Source organism: Oryzias latipes, chromosome 23 (assembly GCF_053564925.1).
Source record: "Oryzias latipes strain Hd-rR chromosome 23, Olatipes_Hd-rR_3.1".
In the NCBI taxonomy this organism is placed as follows: domain Eukaryota; kingdom Metazoa; phylum Chordata; class Actinopteri; order Beloniformes; family Adrianichthyidae; genus Oryzias; species Oryzias latipes.
This window is the reverse complement of record NC_136259.1, coordinates 12,415,267-12,437,146: the sequence shown is the minus strand read 5'-3', so window position 1 is coordinate 12,437,146 and position 21,880 is coordinate 12,415,267. Positions and strand designations below refer to the sequence as shown.

General features: G+C 40.9%; 1 protein-coding gene across 3 annotated transcripts in view; it reads right to left on the bottom strand.

The window, feature by feature from the left end:
• Window positions 1–21,880, bottom strand: part of nav3 (neuron navigator 3) — a 518,579-nt gene that overhangs the window by 357,858 nt on the left and 138,841 nt on the right. The window lies entirely within an intron of this gene.

Sequence of the window (21,880 nt, the reverse complement as noted above, 5' to 3'; positions counted from 1 at the left end):
CAACACAAGAGTTGTGATATCAGACGGACAAATAGCCTTAAAGAAAGCACAATTTTAGAAAGGCACATCATGCAAAAGTCCTGCTTTTCCTAAAAGTCCTATCTGCAGATCAATGTTTTCATTGCTATAGTACTAAAAGAATGAAAGCGGCTGGAGTTGTTTTAGTATTTTTCTTTTCTTCCAGATTTATATTTTTAGCTTTAAAGAAAAATTTCTTAACACTTGAATAAAAATTAAAACATTAAGCTCCAGTTTTCCCCAGAACAGTAATTTCTGTGCATTTACCAAACCAGACCAGAGCAAGGCAACCTTCAATACAGAGGATTCAGGGGGGGCTTCAGTGTTTGTAGAAGACGAAATTAGCTGCTGAGGGAGAGCTTGAATAAAGACTGATAAAGTCTTTATTTAAGAAGGATAAATTCATGCAGGACTGGTAAATACCTGAGGCCAGGCCATGAACACCATCTGATCTAAGTCAATTAAAGTACCACAGATACTGTGGTCAATCTTGAGTTATTTTGAAAAAATTATAATTATGATGTTCCAAGAATTAGAATTCTCAAATATAAATATAAAAATGTGGATGGTAATGAAGCTGACAGATTGATGGGTGTACAGCTCCTGCTTCCTGTTGATCAGTGTGGATTCCTCTTAAACCATTGCTAAGCGTTCAAAAGTGGCTTCTCTGGCTGAAAGGAACCGACATACATGAAGTGCCGCCCCTTTCTCTCCACACCGTAAATCTTGTTCCTGTGGAAGTATGGGGACTAATTCTTACTCGCTGTCCCATTGGCTGACAAACAGCTTAATTTAAAAAGTTAACTAAGAACGCATCAAAGGACATTTTCCCATTAAGACACTTTTAATCTTCTTTTTTTAATCCTTGCTACTCATGTAATCATAATTATCCATTTGATTGTGTCAGCTGATGTGTGCTGATGTCCTTCATGCCTCATTACAGGTGCTCCAGAATGATGGGATTTTGAAATGACTGAATATTCCTGTCTGGTTCTGGATTCTATCTATAAACGGTGAAATGCAAAAAAAAAAGATTGAACAATTTATTGATTAAAGTTGTTGAAGCTGGAACTAAAATGTGTTTGTTTTTTCCATGAAGTTCATCTTTTTTTTAAAACCTTTAAGTAACTGAGTGGTCAGTTTGGGATCCTTTTGTGCTCCAGTAGCCGACTAACACAGCACTCTTTCCTCTACCCATTACAATAAAGGTGCAAAAATGTTGACACCTTTTTAAGGGAAAGGTTTAAGAGAGTTGCTATGCAGTGGCAGAAGCTGAAACATTTAAACATAAACATAACAAACCAAAGGGAGCACCAAAAACGTGAGAAGGCAGAACAGATGACTCAACCATGAAGAACTGAAAGCCAGACCCTTAAATACACAACTTCCAGACAGCTGTGAATGATTGGCAACCTAAGCCTGGTGCGACTGACAGAGAAAAAACAGAACCAAACCAAGAACAGTGACCCTGAAGGTCAAAACAAAGAACAAATCACTCAACGCAAAAACATATTAAAGACCAAAAGGACAGTCAAAAAAGCAAAATAGATAATAATAAACAACATTACATTAAAGAAATCAACGCAATTCCAAAAAAAGAGACAAAATAAAAACGAAACCTTTCAGGAAACAAAAATTAATTCCCAGAAAAATGATGACGTGAAGGTTTTTTCAAATGTGTCCCCAATGTCTGCATACTCGTAAGAGTCTAACGATTAGTACGGAGCATATCCAGTATTGCATCATGCCAAATCAGTTTCAGTTGAAATGATAACCAAGGTTATCATCTTGATTTCTGGAAATTACTTTTGTTTCATTTTTATATTAATCCTTTTTGGTAATTGTGTTTTGGTTTCTGGAATTTTGGTTTGATTTCTAAAATGTACAGTTTTTTATGATTTGGTTCGCCTTTTTTAGTTGTCGTTGTGATATTTTGAATGTTTTGGACTGAATGATTTGTTAGCATGATTTGCACTTCAGGGCCACTGTAGAAAAGTGTCAGTACATATAAAACCCAAACATTATGGTGGTTATCAGGAGAGCATACATGGAAATTAAGAATCGTGTAATTTCTTGTCCCAATAGATAAGTTCAAAAACAATCAGGTCTGGGAAACACGTCTTGATGCAAAGGCTCAAGAAAGAAACATGTGTGCTGTTGTGAAGTTCTTCATCTTGATTGTTTATGTTCTTGCCAAAGTTGCCAAAGAAAAAAAAAAACAAATGTGTTGTACCATGTTTGAAAAAACATGGCAGGTCAGGTGTGAGGTCACCTCACAGGAGCACGGACGAAGTGCTGGACAGAATTTCTCTGCTCAAACAAACACAATCACACCACCACAAAATCAATAATCTCTGCACTGCAGTTTAAGCCTCCATCCTCTCACAGCCAATCAAATGCTCCAATAATCCCTCCAGGTGAAGCACTTCAACTGAAACAGCAACACAGCAATGCTCCATCTTCTCTGTTAACTTCATCTGATGAGCTCCTCTGAGTGCTGCCAGCATCAGGTGTAACACTGAACCCATCACTTACTTAAGGCCAATTATGGCAAGTGCTGCCGAAGCAGAATTCATTCTAAGGGGACCTGATGAATTGAAGCTGGAGCCCGACCATGTTTCCACCAACACCCAGAGGCTCAGCTGCAGGCGGCACATGTGAGAGCAGGATATCAGTGAATGCAGTTCCATTACCTCATGTCACTTCACAGAACATGACATTTTTTGTGATCATCAAACAAACCCTTGAAAAGTTCATCTCTGCTCCTGAACATTCCCGTTTTCTCCAGGAGTTGAATTATCGGGAAGTCTTTTGAGGTTTTTCGTGAATCGCTGTCCTGTACTAATTTACCTCCTTTCCATTGTAAATATTTAAAAACTGTGGAAGTTACATTGTTCTCTTATTCCATCCATTTTTTGTCTGCTAGTCCAGGACCAGGTCTGGAGAGCAGCAGTTTAAACAAGAATGCCCAGACTTTCTTTTCATTGGTCACTTTCTCCATTTCCCCTCTGGGAATCCAGGCCATTCAAGAGACGTAGTCTTTCCATCGTGTCCTCGGTCTTCCCCGCAGCCTCCGCCCAGTGGGACATCCCCGGAACACCTCCCTAGTGAGCGTCCAGAAGGCATGTGGACCCCATGCCCGAGCTACCTCAACTGGTTCCTTTGGATGAGGAGGAGCAGTGGCTCTACTCCAAACCCTCCCCAGGCGACCGAGCTTCTTAGGTCTCTTCATAAGGAGGATGCTTATTTCAACCGCCCATGAACATACAGTAGGTGAGTACTGGAACGAAGATCGACCAGTAAATTGAGAGCTTTGATTTCTGCCTCTAACCTTGCTTCACCACGACAGACCGGCACAATGGCAGCATAATGCTATATTAACACCAGGCTCGGAAACGCACATTGAAACGCCCACTTCCAATAACAAGTCAACACATTCAGGGCTTCTGTGTTCAAAGTGCTTGTGTTCCTGCGTCGCTACACAACTTTTTAAGTCTGTTTTTGGGATCTTCGTACCAACGCCTGGCATTTGAACGTATGTCAGGGACTCGGATTAGATAGTGACATTTGAGTAGCATCCTTTTCAAAACACTGAGGTGCCAACCGTTTGAAAAATGATCATAAAGCAGAAATTAATAATTGTAGTTAGTGTCCATCTGGAATAACCTGTGAAAGAGAAAACTGGAGCAAGATTTGCCAGATTTGCACTGCTACGACATTTCATACTAAAACTCTTCCAACTGTAGGTGGTGGACATGTGCTGGTATTAGGTAGCAACAGTCCAGTGTGAACACCGTATGCTTAAAGAGCGATCAAGAATGCATGTTCTTGAATGTGCATCTCATGCCTGTTGTGTGTGGCACAACAGGGAACGCTGCTCCGCATGTCGATCTCTCACTCACAGGAGCATTCCACCCACCCAGATGGAACAAACTACTTTTCTCCGGTCTGGCTCTAACTGGCAGTAAATAAAGATGACACACTTAGAGGAGGAGTTTTTTTTCCACTCTGCCGTGCCTTTCAAAAAGGTGAAGAGCTGACGTCATCAGGCCACATTCACCAGGACAGAAAGAAATCCACAGTAAACCCAACTTCAGCCTTCTGTCCAGCAAAATCTGTTATGGAGTCACTTAAAAAACATACAGAACCAAAAGAAAACGTTCAGCATTTCAACAATGCAGAAAAAAACAAAAGTTTTAATTATTTATCTGAAAACCAGACAGTAATACTGAGCGCATTAGCTCATTTTTTATCTGACTGAACCGTGTCACACAGTCATGGCCGGCCCTCCCTATACGCGAATTACGCAGCCGCGTAGGGCCCCCGTCACCACCAGGGCCCCGAAGTGGAGAAAAAATTAAATTAAAAAAAGACCCAAATCTGGCAACCTATTTCATAGCTGTGAATGTTGTGCAAAAGAATGTTGCCTGCACTTTTGTGATCCCCCCGTCAACACACCTGAACCAATCTGGCAACCCAAATAATGACGTTACGCCACTCTCAGCAACGATTGGTCAACATCACTGCATCTGAGCCTGGCTCAGTGTGAATTTACGAGAGCATTTTGTTTCAATAAAGTTGAGAAAAGAAAAAAAACGAGCACATTTTGTCACACTGATCAAAGCGACAACAAGAGCACTTCATGCCACATAGACTTTAACCATCAGGAGCTGAAAAAAGATGAACAACTTCAGCATCAATCACAAGGTAAGTTTGGAGGATGATGGGGCCATATTTTTTACATTATCCAGTATTTCTGTGCATTCGCGATTTAAAATACTAATTGATCCGAAGTTTGGTAAAGTTAGAAAGACAGGTGAAGTTTGCACATAAACGACCCCGTTTCGTAATTTCCAATGGAAAACTCTAAAATAATTCTGATACCCAAGTTTCCTGGATGAGGTCAGACATGACCTTCCAAAACGGCGAAGAGAAGATTAAATAACGACAACGGTGATGGCTGATAAATGTTTAACTCACGTTATCGTATTGTTTCATTATTTTGCTAACACATATTTAGTGCGTTCTGCATTTTCCGGTTTATGTCAGTAAAAAAACTCCTGTTTATCTGTTATAGACAGTCTGGTAGTCTGACTTTTTCAACAATGTGTCTTAAAATCTTGCATTAGCATGAAATATGGAGAATCAAAACTGCCAAATACATAGGAAATAAAGGTTCTAATTTATTAATGACAAACAAAATAAATGTACTCATTTTAAAATTATGAACATACAAAATAATAGAATAAGAAGTGTATAAATGCTTACATTTCCATTTATACTCAAATTATTATTCACATTTATTATTTATAAATAGGTACAGTTCTTTCTTATTTGTATTTTGCAGTTTTGGTTTTACATAATGAGGATGTTTTGTCATGTCATGCCATGTCAGCCAACATTTTCTTCTGCTCTCAAAAAGTATCAAAAAGTATTGGAGGAGGTGCAGCGTCCACATCCCTTCATGTGGCATGTATAGTAATTTAAAAAACAGTGTCTGCATAACCCCTTTTTTCCATAAACAGCGGCTGAAGAGTATGGAGCCCCAAACTGTTCATAATTAAATAAATAAATATGATCTTGTGCAAATATATAATCCAACAATCTATTTCTCATAAATATATAAAAAGATCATGACATTGTGAAAAACCTGCACACAGATTTTAACTGAACCACTAAACTATTAGTAGTAATCTGCTATAGTTATTTTATTAACTTCATCATTAATTATTGTATAATGATTCTTGTTTTTTAGCTGCAGAGGAAACTCCTGTCACCACATCTTCTGTTGAAAGGGAAAACGTTGATGCTGCTGCTGGTAGGTTCAAATCTACCCAATATGGAACCCAAATCAAACTTATTGTTTCATTATTACTTAAAAGACAGTTATACATTTGTGCACACACGCACAACAGTGAAGGCACTTCTTTCCAACATTCTGCACTAGATATATCTCATTTATATTACAACAACAGTTGCGTTTTGTTGGTGCTGCTGATCAGTTAGAGGGCCCACAAATTAAATTTCGCTTAGGGCCCCCGGAAGACCAGGGCCGGCCCTGCACACAGTCAACATTTCTCTTCATCTTTTACAAAATTCCAAATTTGACAGGGGACAGAAGAGACTCACTGCTGTCGGCTCTAGAATACAATACAATGAATCTTTTCAAAATAAAATACCACAAGTGCTCCACAGTGCTACATCCACAAACAGATCGTTCATTCAAGCTGATGAAGGCCACAGGAGAACAGGAGAGCTGAAAAAACATATGGATGAAAGGTGGAGGTATCTGATTCACTGTGGGAGAATATGATATCATCAAAGCTCGGCCTTGGAAAAAGGAGCAGAGATGAGAAAAAACAAGCTCAGCTTTCAATGAAACAAACTGCGAGATCAGCCAGAGCTGAGGATCCATCTCCTCAGTAAGAAAGACTATGATCCCACATGGGCACCATTTTTAAAATCTAAATAAAAAGGGTGGTCATCAAAAAACAGCAAAAAACATCTGCAAATGTAAATTTTTAAGGCTTTTTCTCTATATAGATCATGAATTTTAAAGAGATGTTTTTTCCTAGTTGCTCTGAATAAAAACATGCAGATCAACACGTTTATCTTGTTCAGTTCTCTCTTCCACCATCCTGTCTTCTTCCAGGTTTTCCACATGCCATAAACTCCCAATGGAACCTAACAGGGAGCTGATGACAGATTGGATTTGGACTTTCAGCCCTGTGGTATCAACTAGATTGTTTATTTATCAAACCAACTCACACAACAAACGAAAAATCCCTGTAGAAATCGATTCTTCTAACCACAGCCAGTGGAGGGAAGAGGCTGCATTATTGAGTCTGGAGGTTTCTTTCCTGTCAGTGGAGTCATTTTTCTCCACAATCATTACAGTTGACTGAACCAAATCCCTCTGAGAGTTCCTCACACAAACTGTTATTTCATACACTTATTATCAATCTGAGCCTAAATCTAGACAGAAACTGAAATGGATTTGGTCATAGTAAACTAAACTGACTGGAATGTTGTTGACTTACTCATTTTTCTAGCAGTTTTTGCCAAAGGTGATGTCCCTAAAACCCGTCTACCAATGACAGATGTGCAGAAGTTCAACATGTTTGTTAAGCTTCTTTGGTCTGGATTAGGTGATAAGCCTTTTTCAAATAGACATTACCTTGATAAAAATGTTTTTCAGCATTCTTGTTTGTTTTTGTTTTTCCATTACAGTGAGCGTTCCATGTGGATTTCTGCATCATTTGTTGGTGGCCCAGTGACCCATGTGTCCTGAGTGACTTCTGGAAGTGTTGGGAGTCCACACGTCCATTTCCATCAGTGTTTATCTGACAGCTGAAAGGAATACCCAAACATACCAGCAGTTTGCTGACCGTGACAAGAAACAAACTGGTTCACTTCCTTACCAGTTCGACAAGCAAAGTACAGAAAACCCTATTTTGGTTTAGTAAACCAAAACAAAATTGTATACTAGAATAAAACGAACAAAATACATCCACTTAAATTTATCCACAGTTGGATTTACACGCACTGCTTTTACAAAAATTCATTCTAACCCTTATGCTATCCCATGACCCCACCCTTACATTGAGGTGTTATTCCTACCATGACAAAGGTCAATAAAGATGAAGAGGATTTCATGTAATCCATAGAAACCAGTGAAGATCACAAATCATTGAGGAAAAAAGGTTCAGTGCACTGTCTTGTGGGGTCTAGATGACCCAACTCCCAATGTTAAAGTGCCTGGGATAGCACAAGGGTTAAGGGGAGCTCATTTGAAGCTCCTTTTTCTACTCGGTAGAAAGACGACTTGATCATTGATGCCCCGCCTTATGCTCCTTGTGGGGGTTGCCTATTTCATGACAAGAATCCGCTTGTTTCTTGACGCAGTGTTGCTGAAAAGGCGTCTGCATTTCTCTAAAGAAAACAAACATCCAAACTTTTACAAAGATTGATGTGCACAATGTGCACAGAAAATGAAACGTTCAGCCGTTCACCGCTATCTCCACGGAGAAAGTGGGTGTGTTTGTTAGCCCCGGGGCGGTGCCTGCAGCGCAGACTCTACCTGGAAGGGGCTGTTCTTGAGTTTGTGACATCACAATGTGAGAACCCACTCGTTTTCATGGATTGGGAGGGGCTGGTGCTCAGAGAGCAGGTTTTTAGAGGATTACTCATAAATGTGTGAATGGATCAAAATACCAAGAATGCGCCCAAAGTTGTGTGTATTGCTGTGTATTAGTGGAATAATACTGCGTTTCTATGGAAATGTGCCCCCACTGGTGTAGTTTGGAGGCACATTGAAGTGTTTTTCAACCCCCTTTGGTGTTAAAGAATCTTACTTGGAGCAAAGAGTAAATATTTATGGGTAGCAGACTCCATGGTTTCATCACAGCCGGGTGAGTTGAAGCAGTAATCCCACTTTCAATCTCCACAACCGGCAGACATTTCCCCCACCCCGTGGCCTTTTCACAAGCACTTTGTATTCAACGGGTGTCTGTTACTCTCCAGCTGGTCAATAAAGTTTGATTCATGAGCCCTTAGGCCATCTCTGCGCACTGCTGCCCTAATTCAAGGAGATGTAAATGATAGCAATAGATCCAGTCTGATTTCCTCAGGGAGGGCTCCAGGGCCCCGGCAGCTTGTGCCATAAATTATCAGCCGAGCAGGCCAAAGGTCAACCATTAAGAACGCCAGGCCTCACATTAAAGTACAATAAGGGCATACAGCGTACGTAAACCTCATTCCATCAGCTTCAGATGAAAGAACTGACCATCAAAACACAACAGGCTTTAAATCTTCATGACACCCTCAGTGTTGGTTAACATTTAATCTCTTTTAAATTGAATCCCTGGATAATTAAACTACAGAAACAAATATTTCAAGGAAATGAAAGTGTTGATATTTGTTTTATTTTGACAAATAAGTAAACAGGTCCATTTAAAACTTTTCTGATGAAGCAGATCAATTATTCTCTTCAGGCATTTCTGTATGTCAGTCAAGTATTTTATGTTGAGGATGATGGTTGGCTAAAGGCTTTTTGTATCTTTTTTTTTTGTTTGTTTGTTCATTTTTGAATTGCCAGCAATCTACCCACACATCCTTCAGGTGATTGTGATTTTTGGTATTTATGACATCGTAAGTACTCCTGGTGCAGTAATATCAAGTCCCCCATCTTTAATCGACATAATTGAAATTGACAAAAATCAAAGCTTGCTGCAGTTCCTCAAGGTTGTGTCACACAGACACTACGTACATTTTGCTCATTTTCCGTGTATGACGTCTTTCATGATTTATGCCTGATACACGTAATTCATAAGTGTTTCTTGCGTCTTTACGTGAATTCGGTTTTGGTCGGTTAAGTAATGCACAGTTTAATACACAATTATTATGTAAATCTTGTGCAGTTGTATTTTTTGTGAGATGCATACGCAAATTTGTGGCTTTCCACAACCGTTCCATGGATGTCTAACAGGCTTTTCATGCAGGTACCACCAATGCATAACTTTTACATTGCATACATGGCGCATACATCACCTTCAAATTATGTAATTGATGCACAAATCACTAATGAATTGCATATAAACGGCCCAATATTGACACACTGTTCATGTTCTACGTTGCATTACATGTTCTTTGCATGGTTTATTGGTACTTCTGTGAACAACTGTTCTCATTTTTTCCAGGTATATTCACGTATGACCAGTGTTCATCTGTTCAATATTCACAAAATATTTGTTTGTGACTGTGTGACACGGCCTTCAAACGACCACTGACTGGTGGTGTCAGAAGTAAGAAAACCCGCTACAAATCCTAACAAGCTCTGATTTTGTACCCCCAAAAAATTAATGAATAAAATATGGACACCTTTATTTCTAAAACTATGTCCATGTTCGGTAAAGCATTTCTTAAAGTGTTTTTTTTAGCACACTACAGCTCCATGGAAAAGGGGGGAGGGATTATACAAAAACGTGAAAGCACGAGTGATTGTAAAACTGTTTCTAACAGCTGGTTCATGCCTAATATGTTTATTAAATAAAACAGTAGAAATATTGGTAGCAGTAGGTCATAAACAGTGGTGATGAATGGCACACATTCTTTGGGGATCTATGGAAGCACATTGATGCTGTTTGGGAAATGCAATGACTTTCAGTGTCCTTTAAACTATTTCAAAGGCCTGAAGCCACAGTTAATTTCAAACTGTGCTGCATTATTTTCTGTTTTATATTCCTCTTATGTAATAGTTTTCTTTACCAAAAAATATTTTTAAAAAGTGATGAGATACTTCTATAAATGTGTAGGCGAACAGATGAATCCTGTGACAGTAGTGTGAATAAACAGCACTGCAAGCACACAGATAAATAAAAAACCCACATGGTAGCTCTCTAAAACAATAACCCCATTTGTGAATATTTGCAGCTTTGCAAATCCACAGGGAGCATATGCGAGAACAAAGACCCCATATGCTACGATAAATATTAATGATGGGCAAAATGTGCAAAGTTGTTTTTGTATAAGCAATCCTGCAGAGGCCATATGCATGTGAGTGGGTGTGTGTGTGCAGTCCTGAGGCAGGGCCAGTGCATCGTAACTATAAATTGTAGTTAATCTTTGAGCGCTGTGGACAGTCCAGCCCCATATGCAACTGTTTAAATCCATTAAGTTATATTTGCATATTAATCACTACTGTGATGTAATCTACAGCAAACATTGCAAAGGTAGTCAAAGTCATTTATGGCACAAGAGTAAACTATAATTAGGATTTGCTTCAAATGAAATTGAAATACATTGGGTTCAAAAAACCATCTGATATTTTATGAAGGGAGTTTTGAAATAAATTTAATTCATTTGCCAATTTTCTGAGAAGCTTGAAAGAATTGCTGTAAGGACACCAGAACAGACACAAAAGGGTGAAAAGAGAAAAGAAAGAAGGGGAAAAGACCGCTGAAATGTCTGAGGACCAGAAACCTTTGAATTGGAATTCATCCAGAATTCCTCAGAGAAATTATAGTCTCTATGGTCACGGCTCAACCAGCTTCAGGAGGAAATCAAAGGTGCCCTATTGGACTGAATCTGGTGAGTGTGGAGATCACAGGAGTGCATGATCCTGAAGATGGAACCACCGTGGTCCTAAAACCAACCCCTCTAAGGTAGGCTGTGGTGAAACTCTGTAATCTGGTACAAAATGACTTAAGTGGGTCAAGATTTAAAAAAAAGTTCCTTTTATTATGACACCAGGAAGTTGTGGACTTGCAGTTCAAATCAAGATTGATCAAACCAAGCATGATCTTCCATTTTCTATGCTTTCGAAACTTGTAGGCTTTTGGATTCCTCAGCTGGCAGAGAGAACAGAAAAATGTCACCCTGCAGAATCCTGTCTACTTCAACGCTTCACATGCTAGACATTCAATGCAATCCTTCTCTAAATCTCTGCAGCTGTTCAAGCATTTTGAACCAGTGCTGGTCCATCTGGCCGGAATCAAGGATGTTAGACCTGCACATTGTTTTGGAACAAATTTTAGCTCAGATTAAAAAATTGATTCATTGATATCAGATGAATCTCTAATCAATAAAAACTTAACAAACCCATTTCCTTATAAAATAACTTTGTGTATTTCTTTTCCTACAAAAAAAAAAGATCTTTCATTTCATTTTAAATGAAATATCTCTACTTACGTTTACTTTAAGACACCAGTTGTGAGACAAGTCTTATTGCATAAACAAGAGTATTTCTTTTCAAAGTAGATTTTCATCAAATAGATTTTACTCAAAGATCTGGCGGAGACACATCTTGGCGGTCATAGATTGTCATGACCACTTCTGTTTATGATACATTAGTGATAATGTCTGACAGATACAAAAATGCTCTCCGGCTTCAGTTTCATCCCGCACATCTAAAAGGCCTGAAAACTATTTGACATTGCCATCCATCCATTGTCTTCTGCTTGTCCAGAACCGGGTCACTAGGTAAAGACTTTCCCCACCTCAACCACTTCCCTCCAGCCGCTTTCGGGGAATGCACAAGTGTTCCTAGGCCAGCTAACAGACGTAGTCTCTCCAGCTTGTCTCTGCCCAGTACATGCCCAGTACACCTTTCTAAGGAGGCATTCAGGAGGCATCCGGACCAGATGGAGGAGCAGTGGCTCTACTCCAAGTTCTCTGTAGGAGACCGAGCACCTCACCCCATCTCTGAGGGAGCACCCAGCCACCCTATGGAGGAAACTCATTTCACTACAATCTTTCCTCACTCGTGAGCAACACCCCAATATTCTCAAACTTCTCTACCAGCAGGAGCACCAGAAAGGACAAACTACCTTTCTCTAGTCAATGGCTTACCACTTGGCGGTGCTGACCCTCATTCAGGCCACTACCGACTTGGTTGCAAACTGTCCCAATGCATGCTGGGAGTCTTGGTTGAATTAAGTCATAAAGAAATTATCATCTGCAAAAAGTAGAAATTAAACCCTGTGCTCCCCAAATCAGACCTCCTCCAACCCTTGACTCTGCCTAAAAAAATTGGTCCAGTGAGACGAGGAACAGAACTGGAGATATTGGACATTGTCTGTGGGTTTTTTTCTCCTTTTTTGTGGGGTCTGGTAACTGAAACACAAAAACAGCATGAGCAACTTAATGGTGTTAAGGTTCATCGGTCAACTTGGCTCCTCCCCCAGCGGCCTGGACAGAAAACAGTGACTACACAAAAGACCACAAGGAGGCAACAAAGAGGCACGGTTTTGCTGTGCAGTTCTAAGCAACCTTCTGTCTAGAACCCAGAGGGTTGCTCGTTCTTTTGGCCCACATGAGTGAAACTGGTCCTCTCATGCTTGAATGCCCTTCCTTTTTTTGTCCTTTTTTCCTATAAAGAACCGCTGCAGGTGGGATAAAGCTGCTCGACCCTGGTCCTCCAGATCCATTCTGATAGTTTTCCTGCTATTTCCGCCCGACATGTTGCTGATTGAGACCGTACACAATGCGCAATGATTATGTAAATCTTACGCAATTTATGTGTGATTTTTGCGAGATGCATACACAAATTTGTGGCTTTCCACGACCGTTCCACATATGTCTAATGGACTTTTCATGCATGTACCACAGATGAATAACTTTTATATCTCGAACACGGTGCATATATATCATATTAAAATTACATAAGGGCACAAATTTTGGGCCAGATTGGACTTGTACATTGATTTGTGTGTTCTTTGGGTGGTTAACACTTCCTTTTCCGTGGTTTCAACATGGTTCATTTTTGAGTCATCTGTGAAAACTTCATGTAAAGACCACAACTTATCTCACTTTTTCCTCGTACATCCATGTATGATACATTTTCATCTGTGCAAAATGCCCAAAATGTATATAGTGACCGTGACATGGCTTTTTCCTGGATCGAACATGGTCGGTAAATCCAAATCTGAATCTCCTGACTCAAATTATAAGTTAGAAAGCGATAGCTGGGAGCTAACACTGTCAGAGGGGAATCACAGATTCTAAACTGCTCATGATTACATCATCATTTACCCTTGAGAAACTCTCTTAAATACACATCTGCAAACTTTTATAATACACTGCCTTACTGTTTTAGGATTCCCCACCGCAAGATCCCCCACACAACACAATGAAAAGGAAATTCAAAGGATTAGCTTTCCCTGGGAGTGGCTGCATCTGATTGAAACAGTAAAAAACTGCTGCTGTGAAGAGAGCAGTAAACTAAAACTTCTAAAAAGGAAGCATTGTTGTTGTATATGTGCTGTTATTACAACAAAGGACACAAACCTAAAAGAACTGAAGGAGAAATAACATTTTCCAGTCCCTATGTCAATCTTCTAAGCTTTACTTTAATGAACCCTCCTTACTCTCAGAGTTCAAAACAAGTTTGCAATCAATCCAAAAGCAAACAGAAGAGGAAGAGCTGACGTGATTCTTCAAGCTGCAGACAGGGAAGTGTTTCATTTGTATTGGAGCAACAGTGTACCCCAAAAGACAAGCTGTCCTTTTCTGTTGTCACGGTAACTGGGATCAAAGAGGCAGCAGCTACATTGAAAGGGTTTGTGTATACCTGCACATCTGCAGGTAGCTTAATTCTTCAGCATCATGTTGATGGAAGAAGCAGCAACTCATCAATTTCTGCGACGCGTTTGTTTCCATGTCACTTCTGTGCTGCTTCGTTTGCTCGACACACCTGCTTGTAACTGACTTCTCATTGACACTTTGCAGCCTATTACTTCCAATGTAGACAGGGGGTTTGTCAGAGAGACAGAAATGCTTCAGGAGTGACATCTGCAACTCGGGAACACAGACTTTCACCCAGGATTCTGGGAGGTTGGTTGTCAAACTTTAATTACACTTGGAAATAAACATCAAACGACTCCAGATCTTTTTTTTAAACATGGTCTAATGAGGAGCATTGACAAAGAAACACCTTTTAGTTTTAACTGCTGCGCTGCAGCATTATAGAGTATTTTCAATGTACTTCATGAAGTATTCACTGCTTTCTTTTGGTCTAAATCCCTCTCAGTGTTGACGTGCCAATCACATTATTCTGTCCTGCAGCAGTCCTGGAATGAAGGATACAAATGTTTTCAAAATTCCACTTTCTCACTGTGCCTTTGAGCAAAAATTTGACCCCCACCACATACTCAAAAACACACTTTATTTTGCATACACCTACCATTAAAAAGGACTTTTGGGTATAGTGAACGACCTTCCACCCAAAAAAATAAGTGTGAAATTCAGTTGTTTTTCACATTTTCGAACAATATAGAAAAAAAAAACATTGTTTAAGCACTGTTTGTCATCTATCTTTTCAGTCTACAGAGTGTTTTTTCAAAAATGTTGGGATAATTGAGATATTTTGGTCAAATGTGAGATGATTTAATGTGCTCTTTTTGCTCAGCGCTGTCCTTCTTTGACATGGGTTCATTTTTGTCCAGTGTCTCTGTTGTCAACTCCCGTTTCGTCCTATAGATCAGATGCCTCCGTCCTGGAAAGGTTCTCCTTTTCCAAGTTTCTTTCATTTACAGCGAACATCTCTGGCTGGGGTCTCAAAGCTGCAGAAACCACATTTGAATCCTTCAGATCAATACTCCAGCCATTTTGTTTGTCCTTCACTTCTACATTTCCTCATATGATAACATTTTTTACCAGTTTATCTTTCTCAATAAAGATATATGAACAAATAATTTGTGTTCTGAGTCCTTCTTGCCTAGTATTTGAACTCTCTGAAATCGGAAACTTCTGTCATAACAATGGGGAAAAGGGTTAGTTTTTTTGTGGGCTGTTGGACTAAATTTCAAGCTTCGACTGAGTTCTCGGTGAGGTTAGGACCCCATTGTCTTTCAGACACGGTCCCAGACAAAAGCAGATTCAGTTTGTTTAATCTATTTTCCCTGAAAAATCCTGAAAGTAGCACCTGACAGCACACAAAGCAAAAGCACATGAGGGAAAATTGCAGCCTTTTTCTCTTGAAGAATGGGGTTTCCAACAGCAGGCACTCTCTCTGCATTGCAAACATTACACATGTTGGGAGATAAAGAACAGTCTGCTACTCCACTCATACTGGCTTTATTAGAAAATCATTCTAAAATTACAAAAGTGGACTGGGAACGCGAGACCCTCATATTATGAAGGAACTGTGTGTGGAACAGTGTCTGACAAACACATCCAGACAAGTTCTTTAATCGGTTCTTCCCTTTGTGATTTTTAAGTCTCACTCTGTTCAAACTATTGAACAGAGTTTGAACTCAAACGATTATTTTCTGTCTTTAGATTTAGGTTTGTCTTTGCATTATTTTATTTTATTTTGAGCATCCTTTAAAGCACTATTTCAGAACTGAACTTCTCTTGAGGAGCAAAGAAAAAGAATTAGATTCATATAATTTAATTTGGTCCTGATCATTCCTTCAAATGAGGCAACATCGGCTCAACTGTAATTGAATATTGATCTACAGAGGTGTCAGAAAATCATACAAGAAAGTGTTTGGTACATTCACCCAAACGTGCAAAACATACAACTGCATTACAGTGGGGAGGAAAGTCCCTCTGTGTGATGATGACCATCAGCTGTGAGCGCTTGGACTCAGAGACGACTTCTAAACCAGTTTAGACGGTTCAGTCAATCAAAAATCCCATCAAACGTCAATGTCTGAAGCACTAAAAAGTCTTTGAAAAGCCTCAATGGTGATTGGTTAGACAAAAGTCCAATCAACAAAAACTATACAATAAAATCAGTTGTGATTTCCTTTAAAAAAAATCCCATTTACTTTGCATGTAAGACATAGACAGGGTTCAGGTTGTCTTTATTCCACCTTTCATCTGTCGTCTGTCTGAAAGCAAACCAATTTCTTTATTTGATTTGTTTCTTTGGTTATTTGATTTCATTGTTATAATAAAAGCTGAAATCATGAAAAAAGGGTTGGTTTTTAGCTCTAAGAAAGCAAATAAATTAAAAAGTATTTCTATGGTGTAAGGAATCTGTCAAAAAGAAACATAATTATAAAGACAAAGTTGTGCACAAATTTATACTTTACAGAAAAATATGAATACAACTTTTACTTTTATGTTTAAAATGTCTCTTATGAATAGGATTTGTCTTCGTCTTGAATATGCAATTTCCTGTTAACAATACGTCAAAAATGCGTCACAGTATCACAGACATATACAACAAGTCCGGAAACATAGATTATTTAAATTTGCGCATGCGTATTAAAATATTTTTTTATCAAACTAAAATGAAGTAGAAATTTTAAAAATATCATTGATTCCATAACAAGGAAAGTATTTTGTTACTATAGCTCTTTTGAAAAATCTAATAATACATCGATCTTCAGCCGGTCCCGGGCGTCAACTCGTATAAACAATGCATCAATGGATAGTTTTAGATCCAGAAGTGTTGGAAATCAGTCCTGAAAGCGGCAGCAGACATGCCATTCTGCTTATTAGATATTTTAATTCAAAGGTGCATGTCAGTCAAAATTGGTTAATATTAAGAGGATAATGACACAAAAACAGCTAAGCTAACTCGCGGCTGAGGTGGGCTAACTGACAGCCAACTTTTGCTGCAGTAAAAAAGAATCAAATTTAATTAATTAATTAATTAATTAATAAACGTCAGTACGACCAGAATAACCAATGTTTTAGTTTGATAAATGAGGCTAGAGCGCATGTTCACCGAGTTAAATCGATGTTTCGGGACTCCATGCCTGTGCCTTTTTAAATCCTTACCCTGAATATCAGGTAAATGTTAAGAACATGTTAAAGGTTTTTGTAAGTTTATATCTCTTTTAACACTGCGAGACCCAAATACTTTTTGCAGGTTTAAGATAAGATAAGATAAGACTTTATGTATCCCACGATAGGGGAATTTTTTTTTTTTTCTTCAGCAGTAGAGTGACATTTGAAGAGTGCAACTGTTAGGTTTGGAGTTAGCTGGACCCAAAAAGCAGACAGGGATTAAGTTTAGAGTTGTGAAATTTATTGAATGAGGAAGAGAGGTTTGGCTTTGGCATTGCCATTGACTTGGCTTTGACGTTGGCATTGGTTCTTCGGCTCTTAGGTGTGGGCTTTGGTTCTTTAGCGTGGGCTTTGGTTCTTTGGCGTGAGCTTTGGCGTAGGCCTTGGCTTTAATCAGTGAATCCTTCATGGAAGGAGACAAACCGACAATGGCTGGATGGTGTGATGGACTAATATAGGTTGTCTGAATGCCGAACAAGTGTGAGTGATCAGATCATCAATCAGGTGTACGAGCGCGACTCCAACACCTCACAGTAAACCCCCCACACAAGGGACGACACCCGGTGGCCAAAAACGGTCAGGGTGCCGACAACGCAATTAACGCACAAGATCATCATCCAGAAAGTAAGAGTGAGGCACCCAAACACCGCCCCTTAGGGCCATAGCCCTCCCAGTCGACAAGATACTGAAAACCACGGCCCCGGCGTCGGACGTCCAGGATTAGATGAACAGAGAAGGCAGGATGGCCACCCACAAGCCAGGTGGGTGGAGGGGGCACGGACGGAGGGCACAGCAGACTGGTCACCACTGGCTTGAGGTGGGAGACGTAGAATACAAGGTGCACTCTCATGGAGCGGGGAAGGCGGAGCTTGACAGAAGCAGGATTCATGATGGAGTCAATCTCAAAAGGGCCAACATACAGGGGGGACAACTTTCTTGATTCTGTGAGTAGTCCTTAGCCTTGAAAGCCAAACTCTTTGTCCAGGGGTATAAGCAGGAGCAGTAGTGCGATGTCTGTCTGCAGCTGTCTTAGTGCGGTGAGAAGTCCGGAGGAGAGACTGTTTGGTTGCGGTCCAGACCTTATGACAACAGCGAATTTGGGCTGTCACCGATGGAACTGCATAATCCAACTTCTCAGAAGGAAAAAGGGGAGGCTGGTATCCCAGAGATGCTTAAAAGGAGAAAGGCCAGCAGCAGAAGAAACCAGAGAATGATGGGAGTACTCCACCAACACAAGGAAATCAGACAAAGTTGTGGGGTTTTGGGAGCAGACACAGCGAAGAGCGGACTCCAAGTCCTGGTTAGTGCGTTCCGTCTGACCGTTGGTTTAAGGCTGGAAGACACAAGACAAACTTGCAGTGGCTCCAAGAGCTTGACAAAAACATTTCCAGACCTGGGAGGTGAATTGGGGCCCACAATCTGAGACTATGTCAGAGGGAATGCCATGGAGGTGGAACACATTGTTAGAAAGAGCAGTGGCCACAAAGTGTGCTGCCTTGGAAAAATGGTCGACTATGGTGAGCATGACTGTTTTCCCCTTAGAAGCGGGGAGACCGGTGACAAAGTCAACGGCAATGAGAGACCACAGCCGGGAGGGGATAGGTAGAGGTCGTAGAAGACCAGCATGTGTCCATCGATCCTGTCTTTCCTTTGGAGTTAAACGAGTCCTCCCCGGCTGCATAGGTTCCTCTGTGGATGAGGAGGGAGTGGAGGGCTAATCAAACAGGTCTGCTGGGATTTGTAATTCCGGGATGAGCGGCGTTCTCGAAGGCCATTGTCAATTCTGACAGAGAGAGAGATGAGAGATTGAAGGGAGTCAGATAAACCGTTGTGAAACACTTCCAGAAGTGCTTTAGTGTCCCAATCCGCCTCCGTGACCAAGATGCAGAAGTCAAAAGAGTAATCGGCCACGGAGCGTTTGTCTTGGCGCAGAGCAAGCAGCTTCCGCTAGACGTTGTGGTATCTCTCCGGTGTCTCGAATATTTGTTTAAAGTGGCCCATAAAGTCTTTAAAAGATAACGCAGCCAGATTGTGGTTCGCTAAGACTGCTTCGGCCCATTCAAGAGCACGACCACGTAGGCTACTTTGGCTTCGTCAGAGGATTACATGCTGGATTGTTGTGAAAACACCAGAGAGCACTGGAGGAGGAAACCTCTACAATGGTCAGTTGTTCCTGAAAACTGATCCAGATTGAGAATGCGGGCTTCCTGGACTGGTGAAGTATGACTTGGCGGAGCCGGCGGCGGAGGAGCACCGCCAGCAGAGTCAGGTGAGCGTGACGAATCAGCAATGGTTTTGAGCAAGGACTGGGGCTGGGACAACTGCTGTCAGATGGATTATTGATTATCCGAAAGGTTGTGAATCCTCTGTTCATGTGGGTCCATAGTGGTAGCGTGGGAGGAAAAAGTCTGGTTAAAGGGGTCCAAGCCTGCTGGGTCCATGATGGTCGGTTCGTTCTGTTAGGTTTGGAGTTAGCTGGACCCAAAAAGCAGACAGGGATTGAGTAAGGAGGAGAGGTTTGGCTTTGGCGTTGGCTTTGGTTCTTTGACTCTTTGATGTGGGCTTTGGTTTTTTGGCGTGGGCTTTGGTTCTTTGGCGTGAGCTTTGGTATGGGCTTTGGCATGGGCTTTTGCGTGGACTTTAGCGTACGCCTTGGCTTTAATCGGTGAATCCTTCATGGAAGCAGACAAACCGATAATGGCTGGATGGCGTGATGGACTAATATAGGTTGCATGAATGCCGCACAAGTGTGAGTGATCAGATCCTCAATCAGGTGTACGAGGGTGACCCTGACACCTGACAGGCAACTATATAAAAGAACAGAAGTTTATTTGTTACAGCTGTTAGAACCGAGTCAAGGCCAAACAGGCTGAAGCTGCTTTGCTCACAACTTCCAGACAACTTCAACTAAATCCTCTGGGTTTAGTTTCTGCATCTCCATGATGCAGACTGCTGTTGTGCCTTTCTTTGCCTTCATGCAAAATCATTCTCCAATCCAATCTACTGAACTCAACATGTCTAAATCCAGTTTTGCAGACTGGGAACGTCTCTCTAGCTGCTGCAGCTCAGCCAATTTCAGTGATTGCATTTTCTGAACGGGAGGAGAATTGCAAATCAGTTTGGAGATAAACCACTGGGAGTCTCCCAGCCTTCACACTTTCAAACTATGACACGCCTCCTGACGACTGCTTGGCCCGTTAGCCAGCAGGAGAATGAGTCATTCATCTACATACAAGCAGCATTACCATGCAATTACACGTGTATCGCATTAATGTGCTTTCACCCAGCCAAGTCTGTTCTGTTCCGCCAAATCCCCTCTCCCCCCTCTGTGACGCTTGTCTGCAGCTTCATCCACGCTAATCTTCTGATATTGTGCTGGGATTACCATCAAATGTGATTACAGCTGCAGAGCAGAGGATGGAGGAAGAGAGGTCGGAAGGGGGCGCTTATCTTTACTTATTTATAAGGTTTTGAGAGCAGGAGAAACAGAAGGAGAAGCAATGGCATCAATGCTGTGAAATCTCAATTACACACTGTGGCATTATGCTGCTGCCTTACTGCACAGAAGAGCCTGTTGACAAATTTTCCAAGCTGCTGTGGGGTCAAAGGGTAACAGGGACACGCGTCAGTGGAAATGCAGCAAATATAACACCTATTCCCCCTTCACCACAGAAGCTCGTGTCTGCCATGCCTCGTAAACCTCTCTGATTCCAAACAGTCCAATCCTGGCTGCAATTAGATGATATACAGCCTTTCAGGGGAGGGTAGTTAAATTTCCTTCACTTTACCAGACCCACCCCCCCAGTGATACTGCGGGCAGAGCCTCGCCCTTTTGAATAAAACAACGTTACAGAGGAGAATCAGCATTTCAACACCCGCCGCCCCAATCCAAGGGGACACAGGGAAGATGTGCGTGACCTTAGGAAAGGGGGGCTCTCATGTTACTGCTTCAGTACATCCTGTATAAATTCCCTCGCTCCACATGACATCAAATGCATTCACACGAACTTGCAGGTCCCCCCTCCCCCAGCAGTGAGGCATGCTGGGTACCATACCTCCGGAGCCCCGATAAATTACAGCACAGGCCCAGCAGAGAAGAGCACCTGTTCCAAACACAGAGAGGGTTATCTTTACCGAGGAACGAGCAGGGAAGAGAGTTTGTGTTGGTGTGTCTGCTGTAAACCATCAGGTCATCAAACTCATGCTGACAAGCGCAGAGCGAAGGGCACACGAGAAGAAAGTCAACTCAAAAACGCCGTCCTGACGTTCTCCGAATTGAAGCTTTTCATGAACAGACGCCTAAAAGTGTACCTCTTATTTGAAGCAAAACTAAATTAAACATTTGAAGAAAACGATTAAATCAAGGATTTGAATTAAAAAAAGCATTCATCTGCTGACCTGATTTTGGAGGAAAACTCTTGTGAACAGGGGAGAAATTCAATCTGCTTTGGTTAAACTAAATTTTGAAGCTGTGTCTTGTATTTTAAAGCAAATGTTTTAATATCTTAGTCCTTCTTAACAATTAAAACACCAGAAATCAGGACCTTTTAAACATATGAGGTTTTAAAAAAAAGAAAAATTTAGCTCCTCTCACTCTTTTTCAGCCATAGAAAACTCTGGA